The sequence below is a fragment of the Triticum dicoccoides genome, chromosome 7B (genome assembly GCF_002162155.2).
Source record: "Triticum dicoccoides isolate Atlit2015 ecotype Zavitan chromosome 7B, WEW_v2.0, whole genome shotgun sequence".
In the NCBI taxonomy this organism is placed as follows: Eukaryota; Viridiplantae; Streptophyta; class Magnoliopsida; order Poales; family Poaceae; genus Triticum; species Triticum dicoccoides.
In genome coordinates this window covers 319,739,171-319,748,538 of record NC_041393.1, presented here as the reverse complement: position 1 = coordinate 319,748,538, position 9,368 = coordinate 319,739,171, and the positions used below count along the sequence as shown (strand labels likewise).

The 9,368-nt window shown below is 46.3% G+C and overlaps 1 protein-coding gene across 2 annotated transcripts in view; it reads left to right on the top strand.

Moving 5' to 3' along the window:
* The window catches only part of LOC119336668, an 8,758-nt gene extending 6,580 nt beyond the window's left edge, over positions 1–2,178 (top strand). The window contains exon 4 of one of the 2 annotated variants that reach the window (XR_005162700.1): positions 2,121–2,178. The gene's annotated coding sequence lies outside the window, so the exon portion shown is untranslated. Of the gene's footprint in view, positions 1–685; positions 736–2,120 lie in introns of those variants that run through there. The other variant, XR_005162701.1, reaches the window with a different exon arrangement.
* Positions 2,179–9,368: the final 7,190 nt, after the last annotated feature.

The window sequence follows — 9,368 nt, the reverse complement described above, 5'->3', positions numbered from 1 at the left end:
ATATTATTAAATAAATAAATAATAATTAAATTAATTAATTAATTAAGTAATTAATTAGGTTAATTAATTATAATTAGATTAACCTAATCACTAATTAACCTAATTAACTGTTAAGTAAATAATTAATCTAATTAATCCTGGTTAATTAACCTAATAACTAATTAACCTAATTAACTACTGTTAATTAAAACTTAATTAGGTTAATTAGTTAACAGTGTATGAGAAACGGGACCCACCTGTCAGGGTTGACTCAGTCAACCCTGTTGACTGCTGACGTCAGCATGACATCATGCTGACGTCATAAATACATTTTTTCGAATTAATTAAATAAATAATTAAATTCCAAAATTGTTAAAATCTTTTAAAAATCATATCTTTTAATCCGTAACTCGGATTAAAATATTTTCAACATGAAAGTTGCTCAGAACGACGAGACGAATCCGGTTACGCAGCCCGTTCGTCCGCCACACACCCCTAGCATACCGAACACGCAACTTTCCCCCTCCGGTTCACCGGTCCGAAAACGCGGAACACCGGGAATACTTTCCCGGATGTTTTCCCCCCTTCACCGGTATCACCTACTACCGCCTTAGGGCACACCGAACACCGCGTATTGCCTTGTTATATTTTGTGATGCTTTGTTTGCTCTGTATTCATTATTTCTTCCCCCTCTTCTCTCCGGTAGACTACGAGACCGACGCTGATGCCACCGAGTACGACTACGTCACCGACGACCCCTCCTTGTCTAAGCAACCAGGCAAGCCCCCCCTTTGATCACCAGATATCGCCTATTCTTCTCTATACTGCTTGCATTAGAGTAGTGTAGCATGTTACTGCTTTCCGTTAATCCTATTCTGATGCATAGCCTGTCATTGCTGCTACAGTCATTGATACCTTACCCGCAATCCTAAAATGCTTAGTATAGGATGCTAGTTTATCATCATTGGCCCTACATTCTTGTCAGTCTGCCTTGCTATACTATCGGGTCGTGATCACTTAGGAGGTGATCACGGGTATATACTATACATATATACATACTATACAGATGGTGACTAAAGTCGGGTCAGCTCATTGAGTACCCGCAAGTGATTCTGACGAGGGGGCTGAAAGGACAGGTGGCTCCATCCCGGTAGAGGTGGGCCTGGGTTCCCGACGGCCCTCGACTGTTACTTTGTGGCGGAGCGGCAGGGCAGGTTGAGACCACCTAGGAGACAGGTGGGCCTGGCCCTGTTCGGCGTTCGCGGATACTTAACACGCTTAACGAGATCTTGGTATTTGATCTGAGTTGGCTACGAGCTTATACGCACTAACCATCTACGCGGGAGTAGTTATGGGTATCCCGGCGTCGTGGTATCAGCCGAAGCACTTCAGACGTCAGCGACGGAGCGGCGCGCGCCGAATTGGACTGGAACGCCACTAGGCTAGGTCTGCTTTCGGCCGCCCTCGCAACGTGCAGGTGTGCTATGGGCGATGGGCCCAGACCCCTGTGCGCTTAGGTTTAGACCGGCGTGCTGGCCTCTCTGTTTTGCCTAGGTGGGGCTGCGACGTGTTGATCTTCCGCGGCCGGGCATGACCCAGGAAAGTGTGTCCGGCCAAATGGGATCGAGCGTGTTGGGCTATGTGGTGCACCCCTGCAGGGAAGTTAATCTATTCGAATAGCCGTGATCTTCGGTAACAGGACGACTTGGAGTTGTACCTTGACCTTATGACAACTAGAATCGGATACTTAATAAAACACACCCTTCCAAGTTCCACAGACAACCCGGTGATCGCTTTTCCGCAGGGCGACGAGGAGAGGATCGCCGGGTAGGATTATGCTATGCGATGCTACTGGAGATGCTGCTTGGAGATGCTACTTGGAGATGCTACTTGGAGGACTTCAATCTACTCTCTTCTACATGCTGCAAGACGGAGGCTGCCAGAAGCGTAGTCTTCGACAGGATTAGCTATCCCCCTCTTATTCTGGCATTCTGCAGTTCAGTCCACCGATATGGCCTCCTTACACATATACCCATGCATATGTAGTGTAGTTCCTTGCTTGCGAGTACTTTGGATGAGTACTCACGGTTGCTTTCTTCCCCCTTTTTCCCCTTTCCTTTCTTTCTGGTTGTCGCAACCAGATGCTGGAGTCCAGGAGCCAGACGCCACCGTCGACGACGACCCCTACTACACCGGAGGTGCCTACTACTACGTGCTGCCCGCTGACGACGACCAGGAGTAGTTTAGGAGGATCCCAGGCAGGAGGCCTGCGCCTCTTTCGATCTGTATCCCAGTTTGTGCTAGCCATCTTATGGCAACTTGTTTAACTTATGTCTGTACTCAGATATTGTTGCTTCCGCTGACTCGTCTATGATCGAGCACTTGTATTCGAGCCCTCGAGGCCCCTGGCTTGTATTATGATGCTTGTATGACTTATTTTATTTGTAGAGTTGTGTTGTGATATCTTCCCGTGAGTCCCTGATCTCGATCGTACACATTTGCGTGCATGATTAGTGTACGATTAAATCGGGGGCGTCACAAGTTGGTATCAGAGCCGACTGCCTGTAGGAATCCCCCTTCTCAACTCCTTGGCCAAAGTCGAGTCTAGTCGTTGAAAAACTTTTACTATCATGGCTGTGTGGCCCATGGGCCCATGTCGCCATCGGGTGGTAGTAGGATCTTTTATTCCTCGACCTATACTCTGGGACTCTTATTTCTCTTCTATTCGGGTTAAATGATTTTTGCCAAATCTAACATTAGGATCTCGTTATCACTTTCACCCGGAGAGCCCCTTATTAATGATGATCGTCTGCGGCACGTGAAGACCCTGAAGATACTTGCCGTTGTTAACGCGAGAACTTATGTTCATCGCATTTGCAATTCCCCTTCCACCGTCAACCCTTATGGATAACTACTTGCAGTTGTTATTCTTACATTCATCCCCAGTTGGTCTTGTTATTACCAGATACCTCGAAACACTCGTCGTTGTCTCGATAATCCTTTGAGCTTATCGCCTTGCTGTTCCTTGTCACCTGAATACCCCTATGGATAATTCTCGCACTTATCGAGTATCCGCTCATCCCCCAGTTGTTCATGTGTTTCACAATGGTCTTCGAAATACTATTTGATCCTCCAAAAATCCTTAATAGCTTATTGCTCTGCAATACTTGTCTGCTTGCATTATGGATGCTTTCCATATGTCTGGCAATATTCGTTAGTATCCTTAGGCATCGTCATTTTGATCCTATTGATTCAGCATGTGTGCGAATGCACACAATCATCTATCAACCCTTCTAAATTATCCTTCCGGCTCAGACATCATTTTTGAACATGAGCTGGTTCTCGACCAAACTATTTGTCGTCAATTGTGCCTCTGATATATCCAACTTATCCATCCTTGATCAGAGCGACTGCTTCTGATCCTTTGTTTTGGAAATCGAAATTCCTTTATTATCTAAGCATCGAATCATTCCGATGTTCTATAATATGATGCCCGTGCATTCTTCTTCCTCTGGTTGAGTATCGGTGCTCACCTCAGATCCCTTGAGAACCATCGGTTCCTTTGTTGGATTTTATCCGACAGTGTCCTTCATATTGAATAACCTTGAGAGCCTTTCCATGGGTATATAATGCCTTGGTAAATTGTATCATCTGCTTTTGAACAATGCTCTACCTCCGAGCTTGAGTTAATTACCCCTGAAGTTGATGGTATACGTGCCTAAGATGCCCCGATGGGTTGAACGTATACCTTCCTTAATTTGTGTGAACCCAAGAGTTTTCATGGGTCATAACGTTCCGGTATTCCGCAAGTTAAACTTTCAAACTCTAAACATTCTTAACTTAGAGTAGTAAATGAGGAGTTGTGTATTGGAGAAGTGGGAGTCGACCTTGAACCTTGCGTTCATGCCCATGGACACGATGCTAATCTTATCATGGGTGCTCCTCTTAAACCCTCTTTGGTATAAGTTCTTATATCTGGGATTCGGCCTTTTGCAATCGTGGTTCCGGCCATGTTCTCCTTTTTAATACCGTTTCTTGGACAAGTTGAAGTACTTGTCTTCTGCAGATCATTGCACCTGTCCAACCTTTACTTTGCTCTACTGTTGAGTATTAAGCTCTGGTATCTCAAGAATATCATGGAACTGCATAACTTATTATGGGTTCTTCATCAACTATTAATTCTCACTGATTCCAATTTTCTCGGGTTCTGGGTTGTCGTTAATCGAGAACACCGATTCCACATTTCGGTTCGATAACCCTAAGTAATTTTCGTTACTTATGAGTTTAATAATCTTTCCCATCATTCCTAGCCTGTTTGGCTATATCTTTATCGTGATGATTTTAACTGTGTTACCCGGCCCTTCTTCTCGGAGCACAATTTTCGACGATGAACTAACCTTACGTCGATCCTCATCGTCATATCATTTCGCCCTAAACAACAAGCTTGAGTTCGAGTTCGTGTCGTAACTGTGGTTCCAATAACCTCTTGCTTCATCATTCCTTTGACTGGATGTCGTCGCTGATTGACTACATCTGCATGAAATCTCTCGACAATTGTGTCGTGATCATCATCAACCTTATGAGCTCTTCCAGGAATTCAATTGAATTCATGATGGGTAATACCATCCTTGCCCCTCGATGATTCCTGTTCTCATCGACCACTTTATTGCCTTCCGTTCAACACAACTTGTTCGTGTTTGGTGTAAACCTTGAGATCACTGCTACCCAGCAGTTGATCTTCCTTACCTCGGAAGTATTACCATCTCTTTTTGTCAAGAATGTGGTGAGAATTTCACCACCTCTTAATAATTCTTGATATCATAATACTTCTTGCCATCTTCGTTCATTCCTTGGTCCCCGTATTGTTTTCAACCGGAATACCGACAATGGAGCTATGACGTGTGAATTCAAAACTTCTAACAACCCTATTGCTTTGAAGTGAATGGGCGATAGTTCATTCTAAGTCCTTCGCTGATTGAATCACCATTCTGACATTGGTCGTGCAACCCAACCCATATTTCGGGCGCACATTTCAACCAATGTTTAATTGTGTATGTTTTCCTCGAGCATACATCATTATATCATTTGATCTGACAAATGTTATCTCCTTGTTCACATAGTTGTGGAAGTCCACCTTTTTGGAAATCTCGAGGATTGTCGCTGACTCCATCATCTACCCCGTCAACCTCTCTTTGGTTTAAATGATGAACTCTTGTGTCGATACTCATTCCCATAGTGCATTTCCCGAGAATCTTACAAGGTCATCTCGTCAATTTATTTTGCACCTTTTTCAGGCATCCTGAGTCTGAGGTATCCTAACACCGATCGGATCTGAATCTCGGTCAGATATGATGGTTGGAACATTTTTCCCAAGAGTTATAACATTGGTCCTTATATATCGGTAAGGTGATGTCATGCCTAGCACACCTGGTCGGAGGACCTAGTGTTAAAGTTTCCTTTCCAGCAAGGTTTTCCATTCTGCCATAAGGAAATTGTAATGCTTATTCTATAAGTTGTTCCTGGTGAATCCTTTGTATATACAAGTCCGACCTTTGCTTGAAGACCATGTCAATGCTATCTCGAAGCATGTCTGTGGTACTCCGTTCATCAACAAGAACATTTGAAGCACAATGCTAAATTCTCTTTATCAATTATCCAAACACCGTTGTATGGGTAGCGTCATGAAATTCCTCTCCCTTTACCTCAATGATTCTCTACTTCTATCCTGTCATGGATATCATGCCCCGCTTGTCCTAGGGAAGGATATACCCCTGTAATATGTGTGTATACACATTTTCCTCCCCATTGTTTTGATTAAACCTGGAAATCACCTTTCCTTTCCATTGGTTTATTTAAACCCTTTCTATGATCTATATGATATAAACAATAATAATTCCCTACTTGTGCAAACACCTTGGTGTACAACTCGGTCAGTAAGACCCTGTTACTTTTGTTGATGACATTTCGGTAACCACCGATGGACGAGAACTTTGCCTATTGGTCCGCCTCGTTCAACGAGCAGGAAAATGGTTCTCTTCGTCCCTCGCCCCTGGTATCGACGTTGTTGCCAACATAATCGACAGGCTATCCTCTGACATGCCTTTCTTGCATGATCACGCAAAACGTCTCCGCCCTTCCTACTTTTAACCCACATGGTGGGCCCATAACCCACAGTTCCACAGGATCGAAACCTGACTCTCCTATACACCCCCTGTTCCCAAAGTTATTCCTCTCGCGTGGACTCGTACGTAATTCATGAGCCACCTTCCGATGAGATCATCGATTCTGGCATCGGAAACAATAATTATTTCGTTGCTTGAAACCCCTTTCACCTTCTGACTAGGCATTGAACGATTGCCTGACTGCCTGAAACTTCTTGTTGGACCTTCCAACTTTACTCTCGATGTGTTCTATTTGTTCAACTCGAGAGGTACTCATATGCTCATTCATGGGTTAATCCCAGGTTATTACCCTTATAGCATTCTGTCGTTTTCGATCTACCCCGTTACCTATTCGTAAATACGATGAAGATCCCGAAGAAAAGATGCCGACTTCATCATAAGGACCTGAAGCAGAGAAATGAAGACATCAATGTATTGGATCGGTTCTCTTCGAGAAGAGCAAGCCAGAATGAGAAGACCCGATAGATTCGTAACCGAACCTTCCCCCCTTTCACTACCTCTTAAATCTCGGGACGAGATTTCTTGTAGTGGAGGAGATTTGTGACGCCCGGGTAATTAAACTACAGTAACCCTCTACTAAGGATGCCACGTCACCTCGGTTACTGTTGATAATTTCTCGTTAGTTCAAAAACCGATTCAAATTCAAATTCAAAATCATGTAAACAATAAAAGTTTTCAAGTATTAAAACTAAAATGTTCGGAGTGAGCCAAATAATGCATAGGTAATTATGGTGGAGAAACCACACTTTTATAAAATGTTTAAATACTCTAAAATGAATATAACGGTAGCAAATACAATTATTTAAATGCTTTAAAAATAATAAACATTTTCAAAATTAAATTGTCATAAGTATTTAACTATTGTGGCAGTGGCATAAATTTGTTAAAGCTATTTAGGTGCCACTTTGGTAATTTACTAAAGCTAAAATAAAAGGAAACTGAAAGAGAGCAAAAATAGCAAATAAAAATAAGAAGAGGGAAAGAACCCCCGCTTCCCCCACTAGGCCTCGACCCAGCCGGCCCAGTCGGCCACCCCACCAGGCCGGCCGAACCTGGCAAGGGCCAACCGGCCAGCCCACCACCGCTCCCTTATCCACCCCACATCACGAAACCCTAGCACCCAAGACCGCACAACCCCCCACTCTCTCCCTCGTCCCTCTCCTCCCTTCCGCCTGATCTGGATCGTTGGGAGGGACCCGATCCCGCGCCGCCTTGCGACCTCGTCGCCGGCGCCGCCCCGCTGCTGTCGCCTCCACCCTGCACCTCCCCCGAGCTCGCCTCGTCCTTCCATGCGCCCACCTCCGCGCGCCCCGCCGCTGATGATCGCCCCTGCCGCCCGTGTCGCCCCGCCGTCGCCTGTCGCCTCCACGCCGTCGCCCCACGTCCTCGTCGCCGGAGCCGCCTCGCCGGATCGCTTCTTCGTCCTCCTCGTTTTGGATCTGGGCGCCCCGACGCTGCTCGCCGTCCCCGGCGCCACCTCGTCGACGCCGCATCGCCACCCCCCTGGAGGACGACCTCGCCGGACCTCCCCGCCGGCCTGCCTCCTCCCCTCCGGCCTGCTTCCTCTCCGTCGTCGTCCCCGTCGACCACCCCGACCCCCGCTGCCCCCGTCCCTACGAATCACGGTGAGGCTCCATGCCTCTCCCTCGCCTCGCCGATGGCCCCGTGCTTCCCCCGGTGCTGGTCTCGGTGGCTGATGCTGCGGGTGTTCCCGTCGCTGTCCGCCCACGCCCGCCGTGGCCTACGACCACCACTTTCGCCCGCACTGGTCGCGCCCTTGGCGCCCCACCTCGCCTGGCCGCTCCTCCCATGCCTCCCCGTCTCAGGCACCGCGGCCACCGGCGCCCTGACACGCCGGGCTATGGCCTCTGCTTGTCAACGAGCGTCCACACCCACTAACCACCGCTCCGTTAGGCCCCCTGGGGCCACTGACATGGGGGCCCCAGCCCCAGAACGTTTTGTTAAAAAAAAAGGAATTAAAAATAATATATAAAATAAATAAAATAAATAATAATAATTTAATTAATTAATTAATTAAGTTAATTAATCATAATTACATTAACCTAAACTAACTAATTAGTTTAATTAAACAGTAGTTAGATTAGTTACACACTAATTAGACTAAACAGTCAATGACTAGTGGGACCCACACGTCAGTTGACCAGTCAACATCTCTGTTGACTGCTGACGTCATGCTGACGTCATGCTGACGTCATGATGACGTCAGCAAATACTGTTTTGGATAATGTTGAATTTAAATAAATAATTAAAATCAGAAAATGATTAAATCTTTAGAAAATCATATCTTTTAATCCGTAACTCGGATGAAAATACTTTCTACATGAAAGTTGATCAGAACAACAAGACGAATCCGGATACGCAGTCCGTTCGTCCGCCACACCCCCCTAACCTATCGAACCCGCAACTTTCCCCCTCCGGCTCCTCTGCCCGAAAACACGAAACACCGGGAATACTTTCCCGGATGATTCCCCCCTTAACCAGTACCACCTCATACCGCGTTAGAACACGTCTAGCTCTGCTTGTTGACCTGTTATGCACTTGCTTGCTATGTATTTACTGTTTCTCCCCCCTCTTCTCTCCGGTAGCCCCCGTGACGATGCTGATGCCCCTGTGGACGACTACGTCACCGACGACCCATCTCTCTTGCCAGAGCAACCAGGCAAGCCCCCCCCCTTGATCACCAGATATCGCCTATTCTCCTCTATACTGCTTGCATTAGAGTAGTGTAGCATGTTACTGCTTTCGTTAATCCTATTCTGATGCATAGCCTGACATTGTCGCTACATCTGTTGATACCTTACCTGCAATCCTAAATGCTTAGTATAGGATGCTAGTTTATCATCATTGGCCCTACATTCTTGTCAGTCTGCCTTGCTATACTATCGGGCCGTGATCACTTGGGAGGTGATCACGGGTATATACTATACATACATACATACTATACAGATGGTGACTAAAGTCGGGTCAGCTCATTGAGTACCCGCAAGTGATTCTGACGAGGGGGCTGAAAGGACAGGTGGCTCCATCCCGGTAGAGGTGGGCCTGGGTTCCCGACGGCCCTCGACTGTTACTTGGTGGCGGAGCGACAGGGCAGGTTGAGACCACCTAGGAGACAGGTGGGCCTGGTCCTGTTCGGCGTTCGCGGATACTTAATACGCTTAACGAGATCTTGGTATTTGATCTGAG